Source organism: Rhipicephalus sanguineus, chromosome 3, assembly GCF_013339695.2.
Source record: "Rhipicephalus sanguineus isolate Rsan-2018 chromosome 3, BIME_Rsan_1.4, whole genome shotgun sequence".
In the NCBI taxonomy this organism is placed as follows: domain Eukaryota; kingdom Metazoa; phylum Arthropoda; class Arachnida; order Ixodida; family Ixodidae; genus Rhipicephalus; species Rhipicephalus sanguineus.
Window position 1 is genome coordinate 45,129,320 of NC_051178.1, and position 27,915 is coordinate 45,157,234.

The 27,915-nt window shown below is 44.4% G+C and overlaps 1 long non-coding RNA gene across 1 annotated transcript; it reads right to left on the reverse strand.

Annotated features, from left to right (window-relative positions):
- Positions 1-7,299: 7,299 nt before the first annotated feature.
- Positions 7,300-27,404, reverse strand: LOC119386596 (uncharacterized). Its single transcript, XR_005182321.1, has 3 exons — positions 27,173-27,404; positions 12,203-12,286; positions 7,300-8,320 (listed from the first exon to the last, which is right to left on the reverse strand). It is a non-coding gene; the product is annotated as an uncharacterized LOC119386596 (long non-coding RNA).
- Between the last annotated feature and the right edge of the window lie 511 nt (positions 27,405-27,915).

Genomic DNA, 27,915 nt, shown 5'->3' on the forward strand with positions numbered 1-27,915 from the left:
ATACAGAGTTTTCTGATGTCTTACAAGACAAGACTGACGGCGCGCATGCATATTTATCCAGTGCATGGATGTTGAATAGATATGCGTGTTGAGCAATTTGAAAACTCAGCGAACATTCCATTATGTGATTCTCAGTATTGCAGGTTTCCAAAAGACAGTGTGCAGCGTGCTGCCTGGGAATGTGCTGGTTGGAGAGCTAAGGACAGTGGCCACCACCACTCCATTTGCTTCAAAGAATGCTGCTTCAGCAGAACGGGGCAGACAACCAGACTACGGCCTGGCAGTTTAACTACGATTTTCCCCACTTTCTCAGCGCATTTGCAAAAGCCTGTTGCTTTCCACTTCATTAACGTAGCTTGAATAGAATTCAGCCACAAAGTGAAAGAGAGAGACAGAAGATAGTGCCACAGTTTTGCCGGCAAAACTGAAATGCGGAAGGGCGTGGCTGCCATACTCTTCCCGATACATCCAGAATGAGTGAGCGTCATTACCTCGAACATCGAGCTACCTCATTTCGAGGGTGTGCGGGCTGCGCTTAGCATGATAGCACACATCACGCATGTAGGTTAACAAGAGCGGAACACCACTGCAATCGTTCTCGGAACCAGTTAATTTGGGGCTAGTCTCCTGGGGTATTGCAGTTGCACACGATTTTCAGTGCTTTGGTTTTGGATTTGCCTGTAAACTAGGTTGGAGTTTCATCACTCCACGAAAATTACCGGCGACCGCATTTCGGAAATTTGAAAGCCGCAATGGGCTAATCGCAGGAAGGGCTTCAGTTCTCCCATTTTACATGGTCTGCTCTAATTTGAACATTAATTACTTCAACTTCTTTTATTCGTTCTGTTATTTTTATCTCTGGTAATCTGCTGGTAAAAAAAATGCAGGTATGAAGGAGGCGAGCAAGTATCCCGTTCCCCTTAATTTTGAGAATTTTCACACATTTCTTGAAAAACCCTATATATATATACTACAACCCATGTGCCGCAGGATAGTTATCAAAACAACTGCAAAGAATACAATGAGTCAATTTCTCTTGTTTTTCTCTTTGCAGCCAAAATGGAAAAGAGACCCACCGAAGCCCCAGGAACCCTTGTTGCCCATTATGGACGCACAGCAGTCGTTCAAAGGCAATACTACGCCAACGACTCGTCCAAAAGCTTTCTATCAGCAGAAAGTCAGAGATGCCAAAAAGGATTTTCAGCACCTTAAAAAGAAGGTGAAGGTGTTGCAACAAAGTAAGCAAAGACTTGCAATGGGCTTCGATGCCCCCAGGGAGCTTCCGAAGGAGTTGAGAGACAACAGACTATTGTCAGATAAAGGACTCACATTCTTCGAAGTAACCTTCTCCCCAGACATCTTGCGGCTGCTTAGCAGAGCAATCAAGAAAGGAAGCGCTCAACATCCTCGCGAGTGACGTACCTTTGCTTTGACCTTGAATTTTCACTCTTCAGCCGTGTACGAGTATGTGCGCGCAACGTTTAATGATGCTTTGCCATCACCACGCACCCCAAGCGAATGGCACAAAGCCATGAATGAAGAACCATGCTTCACATCAGAGTCATTCGATTTCCCTAAAAATGTGGCACAGATCAAGGAGAAACAGTTAGTGGCAGCGCTGATAGTAGACGACATGTCCATAAGGAAACGCATTCAACTTGTCGGAAATATTGACCTGGGCACAGAAATATTACAAAACAGCTGGCCAGAGGCAACCAATGCCTGTGTCTTTATGCTTGTAACTCTGAATACGAGACTTAAAGCAGCACTTGGGTACTGGTTGATGGATTATTATGGTCCAGAAAGAGCAAACTGCAAGGGTGACATCAGCAAGTTGTGTTGCTCACATTTGACGGGGCTGCTTCCAACTTCACAATGGCCGCTGTCTTGGTGCTGACCTCTGCTACCGGCCAGCCGATTTCACGACAAGTTTTGGCTGCCCAAGAGACTCGTCAAAGGTCTCAATAATGCTAGACCCTTGTCACATGATCAAATTAATCCGTAACTGCCTTGAATCAGTTGACCACCTAGTTGATGGATCAAAGATTGTACATCAAGTGATCCTACATTAAAGCCCTAGAAGTTATGCAGCGCGACGGTTTGCACCTTGGAAATAAGCTTACAAAAGTTGAATCATTAAAACAAAAAATGAAAATGAAGCTTGCTGTGCAAATGCTCAGTTCCACAGTGGCAGACACTCTTGACTTCTGCGAATTTACTTTGAAATTACTGCAATTCCAAGGTGGACATGCCACAGCAAGGTTTATCTGCATTTTTGACAGGCTGTTTGACTTGCTCAATTCAAGAAATCCTCTTGCCAAGTCTTTTAAAGCTGCTCTATGCAAAGTGAATGCTGCCTCGCGGAAGGCTTTTCTGCAGGAAGCTGAGAATTACATCACTGAGCTAACCGATGCAAAAAGGGCGCCCTGTAATTAACAGCTTGAAGAAAACAGGATTTATTGGCCTACTGTTTGTATTCACAGCACTGAAGCTCCTTTCGAAAGTCTTGTAACCACAAGGAAGATGAAGTACTTGTTGATGTCGCAGGACCACTTGCAAATATTTTTTGGATTCAAGACATGTAAAGGAAGCTTGAACAACAATCCAACCACCTGTCAATGCAAAGCAGCATACAAGCATCTACTCATATAGACAGAAGTCAAGTCATCTGACGCTGGGAACTGCGCTGCAGAAGTTGTAATGTTACTGGCTGTGTCAAGTGCCGTCAGTAAAATCGAGTCGACTATAGTCACCCACCAGAGAAGATGTGCTGTCTTTGAGTCGTCTGATGACGACCACGAGTATACCTATATATCGTGTAGACCTCGTGTGCGAGCGAAAACTGACAAGCACAGATTAGAAGTCATTTGCACTAACCATTACTACATCTTCATTAAGAAGTTCCCGACACTGCGTGCTTCAAAGATGTGCTTGGGCCCATTTCTTGACCCTGGGTTAAATCGTCAAAGAACTTGGGTGATATATCTTGAACTTCCTAAGAAGTGCTCATCTGGGGCTGGTTCCTGGTGACTTTGTCCCAAGTTGGATGGTTTGATGTTCCCAAATGCGAGTGCAGCCAGACACAGTCGATAACACCTTGGCGGACAGTAACAAAGGGAGTGTATCACCCACCACACTCTATGCTGCACCACCAGGAGTGATTAGAAAGGCCTCGAGCAGGTAAACGGATGTGCCACAAGGATGAAGAAGCTGCTACAGAAGCTATAATGCGTAATAACAATAGTATGAAACCTCAAGTCACTAAAGTGCCTTATAAAACGATGACAGTCACACTTGCTGAAGACTATCAAGAGCTTGTTGAAAATTCTGAAGGGCAGTTCGCACGGGAGAATAAATGATCGACAAAAATTGCTTTTGGCACACTGACACCTCATTCATGGCCTAAAAAAAAGAGCTGCTGAGTGCTTTCGTGCCCCGGATCATGAACTCTGTATTGCCATGAAAAGTGCACAACAGGGAGAAAATTTTCGCGCTTTGTCAAGAGGACAGAAGAAAGCTGAATAAAGCTCTACAAGGATGACTTTGTACCTATCTGCCTGCCTGCCTGCCTGGAAAGAAAGAGGTCTGAGGCAAGCAAAAAAGATTGCTACTTTTAAATGTCAGGGAAGCACATGAAGAATGGAAGAAAACAAACTCGAACTTGAAGTGCAGCTTATCAAAGTTCACCTGCCCTAGGCCTTCATATTGCTTACTTGCTGGTGCTCCAGGAAACCACTCCATTTGAGTTTGCGTATGCCATCAAAATTTAATATTAATGCTGCAGTTATTGGGCTTTCCATGTTTGATTCTCTCCTCATGATGACTGTTTGTGTGCGACATGCACAAACAGTCATTCAGTGAAACGTACACCCTCCCGCCCCCGCCCCCCCCGCCCCCCACTTTTTTTTTCTTTTTTTTTTCCGCGTTCCTTATGACTCACCCGGTCGTCGCGGTGGCCTCTTCCCCCCCCCCCCCCCACCTCCCCACCCCTTCTCCCCTCTTTTGGAGAGGACACGAAGCATATACACACGATAGCTAAGGAAATCAGTTCCAGCCTTGAAGAAGACAAGTCCACTTGTCGAAACGTTGGCTCGAGCACCCACCCCCTGTTTACGGATTTTTTCATGCACAAAGATAGCTGCATGACCAGTATTGCAACAGTTGCCCAAGAGACTCATCACTAAAATTGCTGACACTGACTTCTCCTGTAGCGACCTGGATTTGGCTACAACTATTTCGGTCAGTCAGTGGGCAAGTGAAGTGAGCTCCCGATTGGAAATGATCCTTTTCACCAACGATGACTTTGTGGACCATCTTCTTGAAATGATAAAAATGATAAACGACATAAAATCACATCACTTTGCTAACAAGGTCCAAGCTCAACACCTTCACAATTTGAAGACGGCTCTTATGCTTGTGGAAGGTACAGTTATAACCCTATGGTAGACTACTCTCGCCCAAGACATCCTTATGATGAAATCCGTGCATAATCATATGCAGTGATACCTGACAGCCTCAACCACATGACAGCCACTGCAGCAACATTTCAGCAGGTGCTTATGAATCAACATAAAGTAGAAATTCCTCAGATGAAACGTGTACACTACTTTTCAGATAGCTTCCCAGCATAAACACCAAGGAAGGCTCTGCAAACCTCTAATATCACAAGGAAGATTTCAATTCAGATGTGATGTGGCATTTCTTTGCTACTTAAATGGAAAATGCGCCTGTGATGGGGTTGGTGGCACTCTGAGACTGTTGGCTACCAAGGCAAGCCTACAAAGGCCTTTCTCAAGACAGATTTTGACACAATTTGAACTGTAAAGATGGCCATGCGAAAGCCTTTCACATATTAAACCAATGTGGGTGCCAGGAAGTGCCATGCAAAGCAGGAAGAACTGCTGTTCAGGTTTGTGAAAGCTGTACACGTTCATAGAAGCAGGTGTCTACATTATTTTGAGCCAATGTCGCTTTCAGTGCTCAAAACTAGTTTCACATTTTTGTCAAGCACGGTGAACATTACCGATGCTCGAGAGGACGCACCTGCTCTCCTGTAAAATTTGTATGTGTCCTGCTCCATTTCATTGGGCCATATGATTTCTTATATGGTAGCTCTCATACGTGATTGACACCCACTTTTCCCAGCAATAAAAAAAAACTCAAGCCTCCAGTGCTCAATGCGACTTGTGTTGTTTTTTTCAAAAGAAAAAAAGCCAGTAACTCCTCACTGAATATTACTTCAGGAAGTCACTTCATTAGAGATGTCTAAGTGAACATGCCCTTGGGGGACGAGAAGGCTTCATATATTTGGGCTCTCTGCGTGACAAGCTTACAAAGATTTTGAAAAATAAGTTCTCACATTTCAAAATTTATACCCTTTTGAACTTTTGCAGATGTCTAGCTAAGCTTTAGAGCGGTCTAGTCAGGTGTTGTGCATATTTTTAATCCGACCACCAAAATGAGTTCTTTACCTGGAATGCAGAACTTTCTTAAGAAAGTTAACTTTGAAATATATCTGTTTCAGATCATCTGCTATACCTTCAGCACCTAAAATATTTTTCTACTGCAGTATAATGGACAGGCCAACATTACACATTTTATTTGTGCCCTTTGGATTTGTCATGTGCCATGAAAACAAAAGATTAAATTATGCAATTTTGTTCAATTTCGCCCATGCTAAAAGCATTAGAAGTAGTATTAAGATACCTGAATTCATTATTTGAACAGTCACATCAGTTCATTAGCTTGCCATACACATTGTTCTACTGACTACATCAGATAATAATCCTTTATAAAAAATGTTGCTGAATGCCCTATGGGTACGTTGGAACGAAGCTATAAACACTCACAAAGTGGTGGAAAAAATTTTGAAACGGAAATAAGTGAGCAGAACAAGTTTTAACTTCAACAACTAGTGCGTGCAAATTTTTTCAGCCATATTTATGATGGTCAGAAAAATGACGGTAACAACCTTGTTGAGTTCACTCGCAAAAGCTGGAAATTTCTAGACTCCATAGAGCCTGGTACACTACGTGTTGCATTAGAGGCTAGCATACAGCCTCTGCAACCAGGTAAAAACAAACAACCTTTCAAAACAAGAAAACCTGTGATGATGAGCAACCTTTTACAGCATAGTAAAATGACGTGAGCCACCTGCATAAGCCTCTAAGAAACCCCCTCGCCATCTGTCGGTTAACACAGAAACTGAACAGGCATGCACATGTGCTCATCTCTCCAATTCTACTGCTGTAATGTGCACAATAAGAATGACGAAAATCGGAGCGTAGCAGAGTGGGTGTCACACATGCCTGCTTGCTAAACAAGCCATGTGCCAACAAGCAACTTGCTGTACACACATGCAGAGCCACTCAAGCCTATCAAAACGTGTTTGCCACTAATAAGTCGCAAGTGCCTCAAAGGCACATTGCAAAACCTTTCCAAGTTATCATCAAATGACCTCAGTATGGTAGTTTATTGCCTCATAAATCTCGTGCCACAAGAATATTTTGCGAATGTGTCAATTATAAGCAGATTTACAAAAATTTGTTGCAAGCTCCAAACACTTTCTCTCTTTTTTTCATCCCAATGAGCCCGCTGGGAGATGCACGTGGAGGGGGGCATGGCAAGAAGGCAAAAAGCTACATCAATGCACCCCATGGCAATCTTTCCATTTGGTCGTGGCCTTTCTGTCTTTCCTTTGCTTGTGTTGGACACCACTTCAGATGAGTGCAGCACCAGCAGGTGGCGGCACCCCATGGCAGTCGCAGTACCTATGCGTTACAGTCTGGCTGAGCTCCACGAGCAACTGGCATGGCTTTGTCCTATATCAGCTTGACCGACGGATAGGAGACAAATCCAGCTAGTGCATTTTGAAGCATTTTTGAGTGGCTAAACGCCGAGCGATGTCAGCCAAAGCTACTAGCTCACGAGGCACATGGGAGAGAGAGTGAGCACGTGGTGGCCCACATAAGGATTGGTGTTTCGGCGTGTGCCCCATGTATATATGTCATGAATTATTTTCATCTGTTACATTTTCACTTTTGTGCTTTCATGATTTTCCACCTGTACACAACTGATACATCACGTATACACACGAAACTTGCTCTATGGACTTGTGCTTGTCTACCCAATGCTTTTCGTCGCCTTTGTAGTGTGCAAAAACATGTATCATTATAGACTGCTAACAACTCATGCAAACACCTCTTCCCCTCCCAATAATCTACTCAGTCCTTATTTCACTATAGTCATCATCAACGGCATTAAACCAACACTAAAAAAGCACGATAAGTAGACTGGAAAAGCATTGTTCAAACTCTTTATTTCTTCAACACAAAACAAACCACAACCTCCTTTTTTTTTTTAATAGAGGTTTGAAACCTCAATAAAACCGTAGTCCAGATCTATGATATTTTAGATTAAGTATTTTCCGGATAAACAAAAAAGAGTGAACTCTATAACAAAGGGAAACTTACACTTGTAAACGCGCAGTACAGCCTCTCTGGATCAAGCGCTGACAATACAGAGACGATTAATCAATGGTGAGAACACGTTCTAGTGTGCCATACAAGCACATGCACTCACCATGTTGTAATACCGATTTCCTGCAAGTGTCAGAAAAACGTCCCTAAAACGCACAGCTGCTGTTCCCCAGAAGGAAACCCAAAATGCAGGGTGACGGTCATCTATAACATGTGACGAGGAGACGGCATAACAGAGCCCCATGTGAAGCAGTCCAACCACTGCATGCATGGCAATTGACAAAAATAGTGGGATGATGCACTCCACCACCGAGAGAATTTCCACAAACTAATTTATAATTTAGTTTGATATGCTGTGTCACTGAAATTCACAATTTGGGCTCCATTTTACTTGTTACTCAAACATTTTTGGCATTAGTACCGAGTGCCACGTGAGGCCGCTCTTGACGTGTGTGATAAAGACAGGTGCTGAAATTCGGGAACCGTCGAGCGGAAGTTGTGAGAGACTGTGCTCATCTTAACTGCACAACATCGCTAAGAGTACGAGCCACTTGCAACAGACCCTACAGTGTGCCCTCTATTGTAGTGCCACCGTATGTGACGACTACAGGCACTCGGATCCGAAAATGACATTTTGCAAATGCGACAAATGTAGGGTTTCTCGCCCGTATGAGTCCGAACGTGTCTTTCCAGGTGGCCCTTATTATCTGTACTGTATGGGCAGTACTTGCAGCTGTGTGGATGTCTTGTCCATCTGGTGTTGCGCTTCCGCCAGCTGTCCCTTGCGGAGTTCCATTTGGTAGCTGTACGTGCAGCTGGAATGCCAGGTGCCACTGCCACACCTGCATTCGATGCCGGAGAGAGCCACTATTAGCGAGGGCATACCTTACATTACTTGTAGCCATGGCCCGCTTGCTACCACCTCGCTGATTTGCAGTTCTTAGCTTTTGCAGACTAAGTGACATATTACTACATTCTACAAAACGAGCAACTCAGTTGTGCTAGGAAAGCCAATACTGAAGTAGTAGTCATGAACTCTTAAATGTGCCAAAATGTAGGTAGTCTCGACTGTACACATGCAGATACAGTCTCAGCGGAAAAAGATTGGCACAAGTGACTGGTGGCCGGAACCACAAAATCGTGACATGCAGCACTGTTGCTCACGAGCACGCCGATAGCGAGATTGTCAAGCACATTCCATTTTCTAAAGCAGGGGTGGCCGGCGGACCAGCAGAAAGCAGCCCATCTTGCTGTTGGCCCATCCCTTGTTCACTGATTATCAACAGATGTGGCTACGCACATGAATTTTTTTCGCTGGAGTTGCGAGCAACCGTATCTTTATCGCAGTTGCCTCGAAAAAGTTTTGCTGGAGTGCTTTCCGCCGGCCTCCCCTGCTTTGGAAAATGGAATGTGCTTGGCACTCTTGATATCGGTGTGCTCGGGAAAAACAGCGCCGCATCTCACAATCTTGCCACTCCGGCAACCCGTCACTTGTGCCAATCTTCTTTTGTTGAGACTGTACATCAGAAAGGTAGCCAAGCTGCGACTTAATGACCACGTAAATACACACCGTTGTTGGCATGAAAGACAACGTGCACTGTTCACTCTAGTGCAAATATGTAGCACATTAAATTTAGAGCCATAAATACATAGTACAGTGGAAGGCATAACTGATACATACTACTGAACAGAACCAAGGATCTGTAAAGTTTGAAGGCTGGCAGTGCAAAACATTTGCTATTCTGAAAAATTCTGAAAATATCAAGTGCAACACTGAGATGCCAAAGGCATTTAAGTGATCGAGAAGTAAACACCCCCTTTGCTTAAGAGACGACTCAAAAATTGACACATGAACCAACGTAGCCAAATCTGACAACTTCCCACAGAAACTTACAAAAAGCATAGCCCAGTTTCATGTAATTAAAACCATAAATGCAAACGAAACTCGCAAGGCACACAACATTATGCATGTGAAAACAGAGCTGCAGTACAACAATGTGCACACAAGAAAGGGTACCATCACACAACTGCAATGCCCCTCCAATACACATCCCCATCAGGCGGTCACACAAAACTGAACATGATGCTAGAAGCGAAATTCTCCACACATTCTTGCCTGCACAGGAACATCGATGAAGAATAGCTCATTTAAATGAACACTGCTGCAACAATGCCATGTATGAAGCAATACCATTTCTTTATGAAACAATCTGCCAAAAAAAACTGCACCACATTTCTGCATTGCATAATTTTACGTTATTTCACAATCCACCTTGGGTCAAAAAAGTGGATTGTGGTGCCTCTAAAAAATTTGACTTTGACGTTTCACATGCCAAAAGTGGCATGTCAGAATAGTGACAGGCCACAATTTTGACAGCCTGGGGGTCTTTAACGTGAACCTAAATAATAAGTACAACGCGCCCCTGACAGGGACGAATTTTCCAACAACTAAAAAGGTTTACTTTATGAGAAACCCGTATGGGTTTCCATGTAGCTTTGTGCTAAAAAGGGGTCAGTAGAAGTTATTTGCCCTTCAATAACCATTCCTATAAAACTTTCCTTGTGGCCAAGAAAAAAAAGTTATATATTTCCCCAAATTACTGCACCAGCCCACAATCAGGTTTGTACAATTTTGTAAACTGCTCAAAAACATGCCCCTGAATCAGCACGACAGGCATACATGCAATGCTCAGTGCAAGCCAGGATTTTTAGCCATTGCTAGGCATTGCAATTGAGCATATCTATGGCTTCAGAAGCCAAGACAAAACATTTAAAAATACCAAAGCACCAGCACTTATGACAGCTTCAAGAGAAAACCGTTGTTCTAAACAATGAGCCCTCTCCTTTCACTGTACATAAACGAGATGATTACATATGAATAAAGGCTGGTAAGCAAACTTGCTCCAACACAGAGCAGCTTAGAAGACTTGATTGACTGAGATTTTTGTTTGACGCCAACCTTGCATCCTTAATTTTAAATGTCTGCTAATCTTTGTACACAACACAATGCAAGGTTCTTCAAAACATCTAACGGAACTCACTTTCCAGTTGCAGTGCACAGAAAGGACGAGTACAAAGGCGAGTTAACAAGCAGCTGCTACATCATTGCCCGTATCATAATGATGCAATGTCAACATGAGACACAAGCTGAGTGAAGTTCTAGTTTCTACAGCATTAAAGGACCCCTCACCAGATATCATTGCAAATTTTTGCTCATCACTGGAAGCTGTAAGATTCCATCCAGGAAGCACATTGCCTAAAGATTTCTTTTTAAATTAATTCATCAATGCAGGTGTTAGAAGAAACTGAACTGTCCTGTTACTGTGGCTCCAAAAGGCAAGCTTCTTGAGCCGACACCCTCCCCATTTGCTTTGCCTAGTGTCCACCAGCAGCACAGCTCCCTTGCATTCTTTAAGTGCTGGCTGAGAGGAGGCACGTCACGTTGACATGGCAAGCTCCACTTCCATCTTACAGTGCTTCTCTGAAGCGCCTGCATTGCCTGTTTCATGGCATCACCATTGGCATCCTCACCGAGTGAAAGATATGTTGGCACGGGGATGTATCAAAGAGAGCAAACGTAGAGCACAGTGGAGAATGAACGACAGTGATGGAGGAGAGCAGCGACTAAGAAAACACAGCACGCATGAAAGCATGTCTGTCTCCCGCAGCTCACCAGCGTAACGCACTGTTGCCCATTCCCCGATGACACTGTCCACACCAATCACACTACTCACAGCGTTCTCCACACGACGAGTGACACAACCGGTGGAAGCGCTTGGACTGCCACTGCTGCTAAACGAGCTGCCCGAGCAGAGCCTCAGCTGTGGCGACGCCAGAATGCACTGGTTTATGCTGCCAAAGCAACAGGAGTGGCATTCCACAAGTGTCCACAGATTGGACTGTCCATTTCAGCACGCTATGATTGACTCAAGAGCGAGCAGGCTGGTGCCACTCTGGCTTCGATCCCTATCCAATCAGAGCACACTGAAATGGACAGTCCATTTAGTGGACACTTACAGAATGTCGTCCCAGCTAAGCACCACCACCGAGCATACTTTGCAATTTGTGCTACCAATGCAGAAGCTCACTGCCGCAGCCGAGAGGAACTTGTCATGGTGCCGCAGAAGCAGGAAATCGTTGCCGCAGCCTAGACATACATGCATGTCTCTCTTAGATTGTTTGCCTCACAAAAGCAAGACACCTAAACAACTGCGGTCAAATGTTCTAATTGTCTATCTTTTCTCCTTTTGCTTCTATTTCCCTTCTTGGCATAGTTGTAGCCCTGGTGTTGCCTGTTCTGCATTGGATGAACTAAACTCGTGTGCCATAGCAAGTGACATTCCACAGTTAGTCAGGACGTGTCCGTATACTGCACACAAAACTCTACAATGGCTGCAGAAGTTCGGAGAAGTGCCCAAGACAAAGGCACACATGCACTAACCTCTCACTCTTCTCTTGAAGTGTAGCTTCCACAAAAGAAAGGGTGCACAGACTTTCGTGTTAGGCTTCAACTGTTCTCATCCCACATGGCCATTCCATAGTTTACAGACACAATCGCCTGCATTGCCCAAACCTGGTGAGCGGCCCTTTTAGCAAAGTTTGTCCAACTACACAAAAGCGTGCAACAATTTCAAGGACAGCTACTAGCTCTGACAATGCCACATAGAGCTTTGGCACATGCCAAATATTTACAAGTGAAAATGGTGCATAAAAGCGCGTAGTACATCATCTTTTTGAAAACGTCTGGAGGGCTCTTGCTGGTGTCCATGTTCTGTCAGTATTACAGATGCAGTGCCATATAGCATGTTCTGAAAATGAAACGTACTTCATTTAATGTGGAGCAATAGAGGTGACAGTGAGCAGGTTGAGCTTCATATATGCCACTGCCTATGCAAAACAAGTAGTCCTTAGAACATTGAAGGAGAACTGAGGTTTGAAGTGCAATGCTTTCTTTCTTATTCTTTCTTTTACATTGTGGCCAACCAACTTAACCTCTATATTTAAGTAAGTACATTTAAGTGGACCAGAGGTTGAGGATACATATGCCAAATTTTGTACTGCAACAAAATGCATAACTAGTGTCTCCTCAGCATGTATGAACTGTGTATGAACAAGCTGTGTATGAACAGTCAATGCACAGGCAGCAGAAAACGTGCATGAGCTCCGAGTGTTGCAAGACAGGCTTAATAGGTCGTGTACCAATTCAACTAGTGAAAGTAGTCAATTATGAGTGTACCTAGGCCTCGTGAAACAGTTGAACTAGCTGTCCATGTTCCTTCCAAGCATCCCAGTATGGCCCCAGAGTGCTGGTTCACAATGAAATTTAACTCATTCAAGGATCCCATCCCCCTTTTTACTATATTGTGGCGAGCTGGACCACTCCACCACAAGATAACCTATGCAGCGTGGCCAGCGCATGATGGTGACCCGATTAAAACTCGCCAATGGGTTCAAGCAACTGGACTCGCCATTACAACAGGGGACTCGGATCAGGACTCAAGAGTGACTCGAAAATGTAGCTTTTAACTCTTTCCCAGCATGGGTTCGGGGCAATTTTAAAGGAGTGTGTATGTGAAGTTTATGTTACTTTTTATGGTAAACCTTTTTCTCTTCTTCTGGTGCTTCACTGAGCAGGTGTTGGCAGCTGTTCCCTTGAGGAGCACCGAGCTTTGGCCACCGGATATGTGCGACTGCGCTTGTGGCAAGGGGTATGTGAAAAATTTGTAGTCTATTCCAAGCAATGGCTAAGAGGTTATGCAGCACTGGATTGGTAAATGAATAGACAAGTTGATCTAGAGGCAACAAGCAAAAACATTAGCAATCCTCTGAGTGTATAGACCTCTTCAATGGAGAGGGGGAGCACCTCCTTTCTGGTCTGTGGCACAGCAGTACAAAGGCTGACGTACGCTGATGCACTGTTACATTTGGGGGGTCACGCCCATTTACCACAGCCTAGAGGAGATTACTGGCAAAGGTGTATAAAAGGTGAACAAAATACTAGGACCAGAAAATTCAGTGATCTAAGAACACTGACCTACATAAAACTCAAGCAGAAAAAAGAGGAAACATTTCAGTAAATACGAGCAAAAGCTTCACCATGATCATTTCCTACATATGTGAGGCTTTTATGTTGGCGTTTTTACTGCAGTGACCTGGATGAACGTTTATACTCAAAGACCTCAGAAAAATGTGGTCAAGATTCAGGGACAACTGGTACTTGAGTGGTAAAACTCATTTTATGCATGATGTTTATAAATGGTGACTAGATTCCATGGTTACATATTATTTTTTTTTATCCCTGTAAGTATTATGCAACGAGTTGCAAACCTGAGGCTTTACACCACTTTAGGTATTATATTAGCATTTAGTAAAGTAAATTATGATCACAGGGGATAAAAGTATAGTTAACCTTAAGAAATCTGGAAATGTAAATATTTGCCTCATTCATTATAAAGGCTCTGTCCACGTTCATACGACATCCCCTAAAAACTACAAGACCGAGCTTTGGCAATGCAGTTTTTAAGCTGCCATGGAAAGAATGATGGACTTATCGAGTTTCTGAGCTTGTGGCTTCAGACATCCTAGAAAGACTGAGTGTGCAAACACGGACGCAAGAGAGAAGTCAAGACACCACAAACACCGACTAACAACCGCAACAGCTGCACAACGGCGGAAAAGAAAGAAGGCGCAAAAACTTTTCTGCGCATGCCCATACTTACCAACCAGCTAGCTCAGCTCTCTGTTATTCTGGCTTCAAACATTTTAGCAGTATTACTTATTACTGCTTTTCTTTGAACATTTTAAGGAAATCACATTTTGTAAACAGATTAATGCAATAACATTTTGCACACGTGTATATAGGCAGCACTGTGAATAGTTACATTTTGTGATGCAGCGTTTTGTTGAAAATAGTCACTTTACAGCTGTAAAGCTGCCTGAAGCCAGGAAGAAGCTCTGACAAATCCAAGTACTACCATTGATTACCATGCTGGAATGCCTTCCATATTGGCAGCTCTCATGATGCCAGCAACACCAGTTATCTCTAGTAAGTGCGCATGCCACACCGTATGTGCAGTCCTCACAAATTGAAATGCAGTGTAAATTTTTTTTGTGTACCGACTGCTACGACATAACCACGTCAAGTCGCTACGAACCTGGCCACTAAAGGTGATATGGGCTAGATCTAGTAAGTGCACTTGTCAGAATTACGGCAATATGACACAAAAGCCCAAATTTTCACGTTTCACTCCATGGGTGTACATACAATGTGGCACGCAGTTTCCATTATGGCACCAAGCATGTCACAAAAGCACCAAAAACAAGGCAGTAGAATGCTGACATCAAAAACTTCCTTAGACTTATTAGATTAGATGTGCTTGAACAAGCCCCACTAGACATCCATGTGAGAACAGAGTTTTTAGTAATTGCCTGGAAGAAAACTGGTGCTTGACCCTGTGGCACAAAAGGGGATGGCGGGTAATTTGACTTGGGATTTTCATTGGAACCAGAACACCCTGTGGAAGACTGGTCCATTTCACAGGAAAATAGCACGCACAAAGCAGGTTTGTTGAATGCAAAAAAGTGTTTCATCATGGAGACTGTTGCTTGGACGTGTAAGTACATGAAACATGAGAAATATCACAAGCCTGATAAAGTTGGAGGACAGATGACCAGGTTAGCTCCTGCTCTGTGACAGTTTGTCTTGTTTTTTCCTTTCACAGCTTCTACTGAAGGTGTTTCAATGAGTTTGGGAAGGACTCACCTCCACGCATGAATTAGCTAGGGATAACTGCCTTCACTTCTTGGACCTCAGACTCCTTTTTGACGAAAAACACATTTGTTCTTATTACAACCCGAGGACAAAAAAAAAAGCCCCGATTCCGTTTGAGAGGGCCAACGTAACCCTAGCCTGCAAGTCCACGCTTGATGAATCCTGTGAGCGTAAAGTAGGATTATTTATTTATTTTATTTATTTATTTAGTACATACTGCAGACCCTTAGGTCCAAGCAGGTGGGCAGTTTCAATAGGACATGGTTGATACAGAAGTGACATAATTTGTTTAGGGTTGTTGTGAGATACAGTCATAGTAAATACAAAGGTGACACGGAAAACTATTTCATAAATAATGCGAATAACGGAGTACTGAAGAAAAGAAAGGATACTACATGGCAATACTACATAATATTTGCGATTACAGAAGGAATAAACACAATATTAAATATATAGACACAATAATAAATACAAAACAACAACTCAAACATTTTCACTGTTGAGGGCAAAAAATGCAAAAATGCACTGCAATCAAAATATGGGGAAACTGAAATGGTGAGACAATGAAATTTTCGTGTGGAAGGAACGGTGAGTGTGAAGGAGGAACTAATACTAAGAGGATGCCTGAGTTAATTCGTTTCAATCTGTGACCGTGAGTGGAAAATAAGTATTTATAAGCGTCTGTTCTGCAGAAATAAGGTGTCAATGATTTGGCGTGATGATGCCTTGTGGGTCTGGTTGATAGGGGTGTCAGATACGGAGATGGCAATGGCAAGTTTGCGGTTGAGAAGAGAAAGCAGGTCCATTCTAATCTGTTTTCGACGCGCGCTAAGAAGGGGAATGTTGTTGGTTTTCATTATTTCAGATGGAGAATCAACTCGTGAGAACTTATTGAAAATGAACCGGACTGCTTTCCTTTGTATTCTTTCGAGAGACTTGATGTTAATTTGAGTGTATGGGTCCCATACTGCACTGGCATATTCTAATTTAGGTCTTAATTAAGAATAATAGGACATTAATTTAACATTACTTGGGGCGTAGCGAAGTTTATGTTTTAGAAAGCAGAGCTTCCTGAATGCAGAAGAGCAAACGGTATTGACGTGTGTCAGCAAATAATCGGATTCGAACACAGCGGGTTACTACGTCAACTATATCATTAATATAAACCAAGAAAAGCAGGGGGCCTAACACACTGCCCTGGGGCACCCCTGAAGTAACTGGCAAGCTTTCGGAAAGTTGACCACCAATGTCAGTATATTGCTTCCTGTTCGTAAGGTACGCAGAAATCCATCTGATGAAGTGTTCAGGGATGCCAAGGATTCTAAGCTTCATAATTAGTTTATGATGCGGAACCTTGTCAAAACCTTTGCTAAAATCAAGGAATATTACGTCTACTTGGCTATTAGAATCAAGAGATGAAGCGAACGAATGAACTACCGTTATTAGTTGGATAATCGTTGAATATCCTTTCCGAAAGCCATGTTGATGTTCTGTTAGTGCAGCGTTATTTTCCAGAATTTCACGCACACAATTAGCTATAATATGTTCTACAAGCTTGCCGCAATGGGATGTTAGTGAAATCGGAAGCTTCAATCAGCAAGTTAGGCGCTTCCTTTCGGCCCCATAGTTTAAGGGGGGACACTGCTCTTAGAAATTCTTTTTCTTATTTTTTGATAGATCTTGATGAAACTCGCTGAGTTTATGTACATTTGTGTGTTGATTTCAAATATGGAATTATCTTTTTTAGTATAATGGGTGGTTTTTAAAATACAAAATATTTCATGTGCCTATTGGGAGCAAGATTTTTTCTGAACAAAGATAGTTAAAGTAATCAGCATACTGCAATAATCTGTAATCAGAACTGTGTGCAGTGCCGCAAAAATGGATGTTCTAAACCCATTTTAACAAGTCATCGTATGTTGAACATTTGCCACTGAGTCAATTTCAAGCTGGGATTCACTCGTGAATGTTCAACATACTGTAACTTTAGTTCCAATCGGTTTAGAACATCCATTTTTGTTGCACTGCACTCAGTTCTGATTCCAGATTATTGTGATATGCTGATTTACTTGGTAACCAGCTTAGTTCGGAAAAAATCTGGCTCCCCAATGGACACATAAAATATTTTCTGTTTTAAAAACTGCACATTATACTAGAAAAATAATTGCATATTTGAAATCAGCAAACAAATCTGCATAAACTCAGGGAGCTTCATCAAAATCGATCAAGAAATAAAAAACATTTTTTGAAGTGCCATTTGCCCCTTAACTACAGGTGCTTGTGGAAGTCTACAAAAACTGAAAGGTGACAAGCCACAAAAAGAGAATTTTCAGAATGATAAACTGCTGGTTATGCCTTAGATACATCGAGTTTTGCACAAGGTAAAAAAGTGGCAAGCCGGTAAGGGGTCAAAGTGGTCTTCTTGGCTCCCTGGGTCTTCTTGGCCCCCTGTAAACTCAGAAGAGTGTGCTCTACGGTTACAGGAAGCAGTAAAGGTACGCCCCTGTGCACAACAAGGCACCAAACAAATTACACCGAGTGTGTTTGTGGGGTGGTGTATGCCATTCCCCTTATGTGTGACAGCTTTTATATTTGACAGACGGGAAGGTGTTTCCATCAAAGGGTGCGGGAACACCAGTGGCATCTAATGAACAATGCAGGAGGCACTTTGGCTCAACACTGTAACAGATGCAGAGGAAAAAATTAGGGCAGAAGTAACACACTTTTTAAACCAATTCCTGAAAGCACAAAGTTCTTGTTTAAATCTAGGGACCAGACTGAAAGGGAGATTGTCGAAGCCTTTCGTATCATGAAAATTGGTGACAAATGTATTAGCACGCCGTCTCTTTTTTTACAGCCAGATGAAACTGGTTTCCTAGAAAGTGCCCTGTAAACGACTTTTTTTGGTTGCTTTTTCTTGTGTTGTTTGTTTGTTGGTTTTTATGCCAAAACTGCGGGCCATCGCCAGTCTCTCACAGGGGGTCTTCAAAATTCATTTAAAATAACTTCCAAGCTATATTCGCTGTTGGTATTTTGCAGATGATATACGCATGTTCACCGAAATCGATCCCGCAGGCTATCAAGTCCGCGAAATATTGTTTCAGTATCCCTTTTAACGCACACCTGTAATAGACATCTACACACCATCTACAACATAGCTTGCGAACAAGGCTATTAGCCCTAAGTAGAGGGAGCATTAGCTGAGCTGCTAGCCAGCTTGTGTTTGTCAAAGGCTAGAATACAGCTTGCACAAGACAGCTACTACATTAAGCCGTAGCTTTATGAATCCAAAAAATAGACGTCTACAAGCTGACATTGTGTTACCTAGGGCAATTCATTTCGGAAGAGTTCATGGTGACCTTGAGTGCAAACGGTTTAAGGTATGTCACAGACGTCACCGTATCATGCGGCTCCTAACGGAGCAGCAGAGCGTTTGGTGCAGACTTCCAAACAAAACAAGCCCTGTCAAAGCATGTCTTGCAAGACAAAGTGAACAACCAGAAACAGTCACTCCTTTCTGGAATGTTTGGACAGCTGTATAATGAGTTATCAGAATACTCCACACAGTACCACTGGCCAAGCCCCGGCAAAATTGTTTTTGAAAAGACAGCCATGGGTAAAGCTCTCATTGCTAAACCAGATTTCGATGATGGTGAAGCGCTAAAAGAAACGGAGACTTATGAAGAACGCAGGACGCAGCGCTACTAGCAACTGAGTTTATTTTTTTCTTTTAGCGCTTCACCATCATGAATGTATGCCAACACGCCCAACTGGCAGTTATTCCAGATTTTGAGCTCTCCATGCAGGAACAGCAGCAACGCACCAAAGTGCAAAGTAACATGCTGCGCAGGGTTTCACGATGTTTTGCTGTGGGGGATGCTGTGTGGGTGAAAATTGTGAGAGGTAAAACACCGTCGTGGGACAATGGCGCCATGACACAAGTTGTCGGTCCCGTAACCTATCTGGTGAAAGTGTTGCAGGCAGTTCGATTTATGCATGAGGACCCCATCAGAGCCCATTACGCAAGCCCAGATAGCTAAAGCTGTCCGCCAGTACAGCCTCCTCCTAAAGCCTCAGAAGATGCAACTCTTCCGATGGCTCAGATGTAGTGTGGGCCAATCACCAAGTCGCCTCCTGCAGTTCCACGCACGACCGAGTCTGCGACGTCTCACCTTCCGGCACCTGCATCACTCAAGGCTGGAACAGCTGCTTTCGGCTCTCCGGACCAGCCTGACGCCGAGGATGCTGCACCAGCAGCGGAACTTAGTGTGCACGTGTGTGACATGTGTCGGACAGAGATCAGCCAAGTGACTTTCGAAAGTAATCTGAGGGGGAAGGAGTGTTGTAGCGTGACGTCACTGCAACACTCCTTCCCGCTTTTCTCTTTCTGGAAATATAAGTCTATACATAAATGCTGCCATTTTCTCTCCTGTTCTGTTTGTGTGTGAACCTTCCTTCCGACACAGAAAATACTTCAGGAGTCACTGCATTCAGGAGTCATCAAAAGAGAGACAGGGACAGCAAATTGAATATAAAGGATGGAAACAAAGAAGACTACAGAGATTCACAAAAGCAGCAAAGATGAGATCGGAAGGGGAAATTAGTACGATAGCACAAGGTGCACAGGTTTACTATACAGAGCCTGAGGTGATGTAAGCATATACCAGAGCAAATATAATTTCGGGAACCACTCCGTCGACTGTAATGAAATGCCAGATCTCTCCACCAATCAAGACCCAGGGAAGGCTTCCATCTTTCAAGGTCTTTGGGTTTTAAAGCTAACGCAAATATCTGTTGAGCAACTGAGATAAGCATGAGACACAGGTATAATGGTGGGAAAAAAAAGCAGGGTAGATATTGTCAGTATAGGAGTCGTTACAGACACTAATGACTAGAGACCAGATTTTAGGCAAATGCCTATTTTGTTCCTTGCGCTCTTATGGCGCCACTTTGATATATAAGCATGAATTGAAGGTTAAGAATGACTTTTATAGTGTTTTTATAGTGCCTATAAATGCCTGTTTTCAAAATTGGCGTCTATATGAACGCTTTTTAGCCTCAAGTTTCGCTCCCGGATGCTGTTTCAGACCGTTATTCATGTTACTGCGCAACACTGACTGTTCGGAACTACGGCGTTCTACCTAGTCCTCTAGTTCAACCAACTTCCGGAAACAACCGCTAGCAGCAGTGAAGTAGGACATGCCAGTAAGCATTCACTGCCACAGAGACATGGTGCAAGCGGTTGGCGAATGCGAGACCGTAGACAGCTGTCAGCGGAAAGGAGTGAAGAGCAAAAAAGAAAGAAAAATGCGATGTGCACGCGGCTCTTGTTTTAGCAATTTACTTTGTAAGGCGTTCACTGCAGTAGCATACTAGTCAGAAATTTTTTTCGGAAGGGGAGGGGGGGTTCATCTATATCTTATGTATGTTTGTGCGTGTGTTTGTATATGTGCGTGTATATATACATATGTAAAACTGAAAAGTAGATTTGAACCCCCCACCCGGCTATGCCAGTGGTTCACTGCGAGGGGAGAAATTGGCTCTACGCGATTCGACCCGGCCAATAGGAGGAAGGGGTACATTTTAGCGCAAACTATGAAAGAAAGGCACGAGTAAGAAGTAGGAGAAAGCAGAAAGGTCGAGCACTTTCTCCTACTTCTTACTCGGGCCTTTCTTTCATAGTTTGCGCTAAAATGCACCCCTTCGATTTCGACCAACTCGCCCAGCAAGAGGCCTTACTCAATAGGAGGAATCCCTCCCTTCTGGTCTTTTAGCGATCTGGCTATCTGTTCCTACTCTGCCCTCCTCAGTCATGCTGTGAAGACACACAAGTGTGTTTATTTGACAGAGGACACTTGACTCACCATGCATAACACGGGGGAGACGGTGTTCTGCGAACCATGTGGGACAAAGCACAATTGCAAGGCTGTGTTCAACTGTTGGCACCTTCATGCCCTCTTAAGCAATAACATTTTTGTTTTCCTGTCGTAGATAGAGGTCACGCATGTCTTCGTTTGAAATGATTTGCATTTATGTGAAAATTTACTGTGCCTATATTTACAATGTTGAAAGCCTAAAACGTTGTTTTGCCTGCCTATTTTTGGCACCTAAAACGAGCTTTTTGAATGCCTAAAAATCCGGCCTCTACTAATGACTGTATTACGAGAGAAGCTAGCATGAAGAACAAAAAAGAAATTGATAAATAAGAAATGGCCAACAGGCTGGACTCCAGCAGCCGAATAACACCTGAATATATATTGTTACTACTTTGCACTGCACACTGGAAAACAAGGAAAGTGTTATATAAGGCATCGCAACTGACTACACATGGCACATGCTCAATGACCGCCTCAGAAGAAGAAGGTGGAACAAACAGTGACGCCTCTGTTAAGCCTGTCATAATCTTTCACTTTGAGAAAGAGTGTATGCCCAAGCATACGCTCTTTCTGTCGTAATCATTATGCATGATCTAACATATTTTGGCGACGAAGATTCACCAGCCCATGTGCCAGCTTGACCCTCATCCCTGCCTTCGTTTGTTGCCTGTCGTCCTTTAGGATGAGTGTTTCGGGGTTACAACCGCCACCTCTGTTCCTCTCGCCACCTGGACATTCCATGGAAAAAATGGGTTCAGGCATTCAAGGACTACACAATCGCTTGGAACGCCTCCGACCTACCTGCCATTCATCAGAAGGTAATTCTGCTCAACTGCTTGGGCTTGGAAGGACAACGCATCTTCCAGATTTTGACGACAATGGACAACCTGTGCCTTATGGCTTCAAGTGCTGCGAGTTGGCATCTCCTATCCCAGATGAGTTTGACCACACGATCATGACACCGGAAGGTCACTTTAAGAGCACGGTGAACGTCACTGCAGTGGGTCACCATTTCCGTCAATGTATGCAAGCCCCAGGTGAAACTGCGGCTGATTGCGTCACCGCGCTGAGAAGTCGTGTAGAAGCACACAATTGCAGTGACTTGGCGGACGACACAGTACACGACCAGCTTATAAAGAAAACTACCAATGAGTATTTACGTAAATGCCTCTTGCTTGAAGATTCTCTCACGCTTCCTAGGGCTCTCACCATTGCAAACCAGTACGATCAAGCAACTAGAGAAGCGAGAGAACTTGCACAACACTTCAAATCAGAGAGAAAGGCATGGTAGCATGTGTACATGCTATAAAACGCAAAGTCAATGTTGCAAATCTCAAAAAGAGCAAGAATGTTAACATTGTGGTTCTGCAGAGCACCTTGCAAATAGCTCTCAAAGCAAGGTCAAGGCATATAGGTGCAGAAAATGTGGCCACTCGAAAAAGGTGTTAAGTCGCTACGAAAATTCAAGAAAAATCTTCAGCATGTCGCAGAACATAACGATACAGCTGACCCAGACGACCACCTAAGTATCTGTCAAATCTGGAGCTGTGAGAAGGGAATTTATGCAGTGTTGGAAATTGAAGGAATTTCTGTGTCATCCTTGATCAACACTGGATCATCGGGTTTGATTCTGGCCGAAAAACCTGACCAACGCCATTTTTATAAAACGTATCCACCGAAGTCAGCAATTCTTATACAAAGATGTTTGATTGCGACAGCCTCATTGCACGGCCAGTGCACTTTTGTCCTACTGTACGTTGTGCATGGAGGAACAACCATCCTTGGTTTAGATGGTATTGCGGCCTCGGATACGAAGATTCAAGGGTCGCCACTCAAGTGTCTTGTGATGACATAAGAAACTCCTGTGCTACGTCTGGAATTACGTTGTGTGTTCAACCACTTATTTGCAAAAGAGCTGGGAACTGCGAAAGGTTTTACTCACGAGGTCAGAGTTTGCGCGTCTGTTCAACCAGTGGCCAGCAAGTTGAGATGACTACCACTCATCATTCGCGAGCGAGTCTCGGCAGAAGTTCAGAAATGAGAAGCTCAGGGCATCGACTCTTCAGAGTGGGTCTTGCCTATTGTCATCGCCAAGAAAAAAGATGGCTCGATTCGCATGTGTGTTGTCCTATGGGAGCCAAACAAAACTGTAGTAGTGGACAGCTTTCCCCTGCCACAAACTGAAGAACTCCTGAACAGCTTGGTTGCGGCATTTGTAATGCATGACAGGCTCTTTCGCTCCAAGACTGTTTGCTTCGGATTGGCATCGGCGTCCTCAGCGTTTCAGAAAATGATGCATATGATCCTGAAAGGGTGTGAATGCGTTCTATTCTACATTGATGACATAACTGTGTACAGGTGCTCCAGAAAGGATCATCTGAGCAATTTGCACGCCATCTTTAAATGGCTTTCTGATGCTGTTTGAACCACAGATGTGTTTTTGACGTCGCAGAGTTGACTTTTCTAGGTCATGTCTTCAGTGGCAAAGGGTTATTTCCATTGATGTCATCCATTGAGAAGACAACCAAGGCACCATCACCTACAAATATCAGCGAACTCTGCTCGCTGCTGGGACTTGCAGGCTTCTTCTCCAAGCTCATTTCTCACTTTGCTGATGTTGTGGAGCCAATGCGTGCCTTGCTTCACGAAAACGTGCCTTTCAATTGGAGTGGCTGAAAGCTCTGCTCACATCTTGCGGAGTTCTTCACCCTCTGAATGTTACAACTGATCAATATGCTTACTACTATTGTCAAGCTACGCAAGTTTGTGCACCGAGGTGTGGATGCAAGCGGTGCAGGTTCATTGGAATACGAATGCTTTTTCTGTGCTGGTTCAAGCATCTGCTGAAGTTGTGTGTCACCATTGGAGTAGCTGAAAAAGCGATGTGAGCCAGCTGTTCCAGCCTTCTTGTAAAGAAGAGGAAGAAAAAAATTGCTGGGCAGCAAGGAAACTTCTCTTCAATGGTCTAGAAACGCTTGGGTTTCCTTGTAGACTCCTAGACTGTTCTATCGATGCTGCACACCATAATAGGAACGAGAATGGAAAAAGTCCCGGCATTAGACAACACACCGTGATTTAGAGGCCTTGGGTTGATAAACAATAGCGTCGAAAGTACACATGATCTGGCACAGTCGTCCAAGTGCTGGCCAACTGACCACGCAATAACATCCTCAAAAGAATACAAAGAAAAACTCCTATTTGTCACGATGAACAAGCTGAATGCAATGTTGACATCTCTTGATATCCGAGTAAGCTTTCGAGAAGTGGAAAACTTCATTCCAAGTGAATTATTGTAAATGTTGCAGCAGAGTCATGCTGCTACAACATGGAACTATTGAAAGGCTCCTAAGCCACCTCCGATAATTTTTTAACGTTTAAAGTAAACGCGCGCATCAAGTACAGAATGCCATTACGATCAACAACGCCAAATGCGGCAGTGCTACGAGCCATGGACACGCCACAAATTTCAAGAAACAATCCCCTGTCCTCTCCGAGTCTTTCGTTAATCCCCAGCATTCGTTGTGACATCCACATTCACATCGGCTCATGTAATCCGCAAATAGAACCTGTTTGTCTGCTCGCAGGTAGGCACGCTCGCTGATCTTCCTCTTTGCACTGTGAGGAGGAGCACTTGGCCAGGAGGAGAGACGAGCCGACAAACGGAGCATGGCAAGGGAAAGAGCAAAACAAGTGAGGGCCTCTTTTGGATCATCAAACGCGTGTAACTCCGCCGTTACGACACAGTTTCGAAATATTCTCACAGCTACGTCTTCGTTGCAGACTCGTGCACAACTGCAACACCACAACTAAATTTCGACCTCTGGGTGGTTTAGGGGCATGATACACGCTCATTCAGAAAAAATTTAACAGAGCCCGAACAAGCTGGTGGGTAGACTACTGCTGATCAGTGCATCCAAAGCTGCAATCACCCTCAGTGACATGTGCACCACGACTAGAAGCGCTCTCATCAGTGGTGAGTCCCAAGGATCAACTTGCTGGCTTGTTCGTCACCATGGTTGATGATGCAGAGATACCCAAAGATCGACAGACTCGGTACAGTAGTGCTGATCCCCCAAAAATAAGGCAACGTGGGTCACCTGTGCGACTAAAGGCCACTGACAGTCCCCTGCACACTACAGGGCCTTCAAACAAGTGATAACTGGGTATACAGTTGGGTGCAGTCCAGAGGGCTCCACACAAAGCTGCAGAATGGCAAGGGCAAGCAGCTGGAAGACAATATCTTCATACTGACACAGTGCGCCAAGACTGCCAGGAAGGAAAACTGCGGTGCTTCCTGGATGTGGAAAAAGTATATGGTAATGTCCCACATGCCAGTCTTTTCAACTGCCTGAGTGACCTGGGTCTCCCAGAGGCAGTGCTGCCAACAATTAGGCAGCTGTACAACAGCAACACAGTTACCTTTGCTGTGTTCATGATGGAATATGTCAGGTTTCCAAAGGGCTCCATTAAGGTTGCCCACTGTCACCAATTCTATACCTACTATATGTGTTCGACCTGGAGTGAGCAATAGTGAAGTCTTCCCTTGGCTTCATGTCGAAATTAAGCACCCCCAGGACCGACGAAAATCATAGGATATTGAGTCTGGCTTTCGCGGATGACATAATCCTCATGGAAGAAACTCCATGAAAGATGCAAGCGCTACTGAACATCCAAGCATCAGAAATCGCTACGCTGGGGCTTCACTACAATGCCAAGAAGACTAATGATGTTGTCCAGCTGGTGGGTGTGACGCTAGGCAGTGAAACCATGACGACAGACAGCACGAGGATAACATAAGATGGACGGCTCTGTGGGCATGTTCGCTGGTGCAGGTGCCTATAGGACTTGGACTTATGGTTCGCAATATATGAAACACTGTACATGTGCCTGCGATGACTTTTTTGTAATTCCACTGTCCATCTGTCACGCGTGACTAGGGAATAGCTAAGCGACGACGGTGAGAGGTTGGCCACACTGCTTATGGATCACATGGGGCGGTAACAAACGAGGCAGTCCCAGGGGGACTTCAGACCTTTGAAGCCCAGGATGCGGCAAGCAAACTGACCTACCATGGCAGCCAGCATTTTATACGGAAGGGGCCATTGACCACATAGGTTTTCAAATGCTTTACAGTGACATGCATGTGCACCAACCGGACAGACAGCACGTACCACCTCGAAAAGAAATATAGGTGACACCCGTACAGGTGTCCTCACTGCAGCGTTTCATCAAGGAGGTGCAAACCGTGTACAGGAAAACGAAGAGGCTGCAAGCTACGAGCGACAAGATCACCTTACTTGACTTGACACAAGCAAACTATGGGCACAGTGTCAATTTTTCACCTTGGGAGCAACCTGCTCTTTGATGCATGGGCTCACTGGAATGTCAATGGACGTTAATGGACAGTGAGCAGCTGGATGTGGTGGTGCTGACAAATCTATTCAGCACATTGTGATACAATGCCAGAAAACTGAACCCCATTGTGTCTAGAAGGCATTCCCATTTATGTCGACATTCCAACAGGGGAGTGGTACAGCAAATGCTTACCTTCTGCCACGTTTACTGCAGAGATACCAGAGATGCAGTGAGAATTTTAATACAAGTATGATGCAGTTGCAGAGGTCTGAAACCGGTCCAGTATAAGCAGTCTAATAATTCCTGCGTTTCCGATTTGTGTCGTACAAATCAGTATGGGCATACAACCCCCAACAGTATGGAGATATGCTCACCATTACTGGGTTATCATCACCACTGGATCACCATCGTGGAGTAAAGGCTCGCAGACACTGGCACCGGAGAAGAGAAACAGACAGCTGTGTCCGTACGCATTTGCATTCTTTCATGATGAATATATGCCACCTAGCTCGACATTTTGTAATGAATAAAGCGCGACTTGAACGGGAACTTTCAGTGCTTTTCATGACGAGCCTGTACCAAGTGCATTGGCAGTTATCCTAAACGACATTTTGTCATTGAATCAACATAAAATTCTGAGTGTCGATTTCCTCAACGCGTTGTGAGTCTAGGAGAAAGACATTCGGCCCTACCTGATGCCGTACGAGTCGCCGGTCGGAGTCATGCAAGCGCATTCCGTCGGTGACAGCGCGTTGCGTTCGCACAATGAACGGGGAAGCATCACAACACGACAGTTTAGCGGCAGCGACTACGGCACTTGCTGCGCGCACATTGGACTAGCGTGGTCAGAACGGGAAAGCCAACCATTGGCAGCAGAACAGTCTAAACGAACGTCGACCATCACACCACAGAACGACGGAACCGCCACACCGCTGGGTACCGCTGGCCCAACGCCTCCTAGAAAAACTATGCCTGGAACGTCGCTCATTTTTCCATAGGGAGCTCCCTGCCGCGCGTTGCGACCAGGCGCCGTGCGAGAGCGCTCGCCTCCGTACCGCCTGGTCACGTGATGCCACCGGCAGCAGCCGGCCGGCGCGCTGTCCGCCGGCGGAGAGCGCGAGCTCCCGTCGGCGTATGTTTCAGAGCAGACGACGCTGCGTTGCAACGCGTTAAAACATACCTGCAGCTCTGCAGAAAAATTTTCTATTGAAACAAATCAACCAGCAACAAAAAGCCCCGTCAGGTGACTCGCATGATGCAGGTATCCATGCACACAAGCACAGTAGTGTTTTTTTTTTCCTGGGGTATTGTGTGCGTGCGTGCGTGCGATCGCGCAAGAACCTTTCCACCCTTCTACGAGCAGTCGCGAGACGTTCATCTCTCGGCGAACCGAAGGCACTTTGACTGGGCCTATCTCGGTCTCGCCCCGCGTATT